This window comes from Fukomys damarensis, unplaced genomic scaffold (assembly GCF_012274545.1).
Source record: "Fukomys damarensis isolate Sample0158 unplaced genomic scaffold, DMR_v1.0_HiC HiC_scaffold_2, whole genome shotgun sequence".
NCBI classification, from domain to species: domain Eukaryota; kingdom Metazoa; phylum Chordata; class Mammalia; order Rodentia; family Bathyergidae; genus Fukomys; species Fukomys damarensis.
The window spans coordinates 31,110,589-31,113,169 of NW_022900914.1; the positions used below are offsets into that span (position 1 = coordinate 31,110,589).

Here is a 2,581-nt window from a genome sequence, read left to right on the forward strand (position 1 = left end):
GAGGAGGAGGAAGGAGGTTTAAGTCTGGAGCCTCACCGTGCTGAGGTGGGGGGGCTGCAAGCCACAGCCACCACTGCGGGGTGGGGTGGGAGGAGGGAGCTGCTGCTGCTGCTGCCTCCCAGTTGGTAGCCCTTCGAAGTGGAGCCCTCCCCCGACCCAGGGACAAGGGTTTCATCACCTTAAATGGTTTTGAACCAAGGAAGCTGTGTCCCCTTAAATAGATGGACAACCTATCCTGTGAACCATAGAGTTTATGGCCAGATTAATATTGGGTTCTTAGTGGCATAATGCTCACAGACTCCTGCGAGTTCCCTTAAGTTCTTAGAGGACTGCTTTGCCTTTTGAATCAGAGAGTTGCAAAGTTCAATAAAGAATGGCCTTTGCGGGTAAGCACAAAGTCAGGTAGACAGCGATTGGACAGAATCTGTGAAAGTATCGGACCCCAAATCGTGAACGGTCCCCCACTCCCTGGTGACTCTGCTGGACTGCAGAGACTGCTCCATGGAGAGGCACATTCTGAATGACCTGGCCACTGTGGCCTTCTGTGACACACAGTCCACACAGGAGATCCACGAAAAGGTGTTAAACGAGGCCATGGGTGTCATGATGTACCATGCCATCCCCTCACCAGGGAGGACTTGGAGAAGTTCAAGGCCCTAAGGGCGATTGTACTGCTAGGCAGCACAATAATGTGGACATCAGGGCTGCTGGAGAGCTTGGGATGGCTGTGTGCAACATCCCCTCTGCAGCTGTGGAAGAGACAACCAGTTCCACCGAATGCCATATCCTCAATCTGTGGCAGCGGAACACATGGCTGTACCAGGCCCTGCGGGAAGGGACGAAGGTACAGAGCCTGGAACAGATTTCAGAGGTGGCCTCCAGAGCAGCCCGAATCTGTGGAGAGACACTGGGCAGCTCCTCCTCAGCTTTGGTCACACAGGGCAGATGGTTGCTGTTTGAGCAAAGGTCTTTGGATTCAGTGTCATACTTTATGACCCCCTACTTGTAGGATGGCACAGAGTGATCCCTGGGCGTGCAGAGGGTCTACACCCTACAGGATTTGCTGTATCAGAGTGACCGTGTCTCCTTGCACTGCCATCTCAACGAACATAACCACCACCTCGTCAGTGGCTTTACTATAAAGCAGATGAGGCAAGGGGCATTCCTAGTGAATGCAGCCTGCAGTGACTTGGTGGATGAGAAAGCCTTAGCCCAGGCCCTCAAAGAGGGCGGGAAATGAGGGGCAGCACTTGGAGTGCATGAATCTGAGCCCTTTAGCTTTGCTCAAGGCCTGTGGAAAGACTCCCCAAATCTCATCTGTAATCCCCACAGGACCCGGTACAGTGAATATGCATCCCTGGAGATGAGGGAGGGAGCTGCCACCAAGATCCACTGTGCAATCACAGGTCACTTCCCAGAAAGTTTAAGAAACTGTGTCAACAAGGAATTCTTCATCACATCAACTCCTTAGTCAGGAGACCAGCAAGCAATTCATCCTGAGCTCAGTGGGGCCACATACAGGCATGCACCAAGCATTGCATGTGTGGCTCCAGGAGGACTTCCTGCAGCCATGGAAGGGATTACCCCTGGAACTCACAACCTCCCCATGCTGGCACATCCTTCCTAAGCTCCCTCTCCCAGCCAACTCACAAAACATGGGGCACCCCAACAAGCAAGAGCAGAAAAAGGTAATCATCTGGATAGCCTTGGGACCAAGAGACAGTGAAAAAGGGATGAACCAAGAGAAAAGAATCTTTGACAGTCTTTTTAACTGATCCTGGACATACACTTCCTTGATGTTGCAGTGTTAAACCTACAAGAGCTAGAAAACTGAAGATGTCTGCTTACAGAAGTGCTGAAAGACTAGGACGTGACTTAGTACAACCAACTTCTGTTATTGTGTGTTAAGCTTTGCATCTGTGCATTAAATCAGGAAGAATAAATAGAGTTCTTTCCTTTATCAGTCCCTTGGACACAACAGGTCCTGAGCATCTTGCTCTAGAATGTTGCATCAAGAGTTCTAAACATCAAAATAAAAAAATGTTAAGAGGAAGTCCCCATCTTACGACTCTAGTCCCTTTGGCCTACAGAGGCTTGTTATCTCTTTTTATTAATAGGAATATTAAATTACTACAAAATGGAGAGAATACTGCCTGTTAGACATCTGCATGCATAGGATTGAAGAGCACAGGCTCCCGTACAGAGAGGTGTCTCTCACATCTGAACTGCATATTGAGTGCACAAGTTGGCGGTTAGTTCAGTAACACCCTCTGATGATGCAAAAAAAGAAAAAATTATTATGTCCACAAGCTGTTTGTACTCAAATATATTTTCTCAGTTTCAGATCCTCAGCTATTTTATTGAGTGGAAAGTCTTGAACTGTAAGGGTTCAAGAAGAATAATGTTGTATTTCCTTATGTCTCAGGAAACACTTTTTATGGTAACTTGTCAGATTGTCTATGAACAAACCCACTTTTTTAGACATTGATAAATTCTTTTCTTTGCATGATATTTTATACAAGAACATTTCAGATGTGTTATTAGATGTGACTGATTTTAACACATACTATTAGAGTTGTAT

The 2,581-nt window shown here is 47.2% G+C and overlaps 1 pseudogene; it reads left to right on the forward strand.

Annotated features, from left to right (window-relative positions):
* Nucleotides 1-373: 373 nt before the first annotated feature.
* LOC104856479 lies at nucleotides 374-1,726 on the forward strand (annotated as a pseudogene).
* The last annotated feature ends 855 nt before the right edge of the window (nucleotides 1,727-2,581 follow it).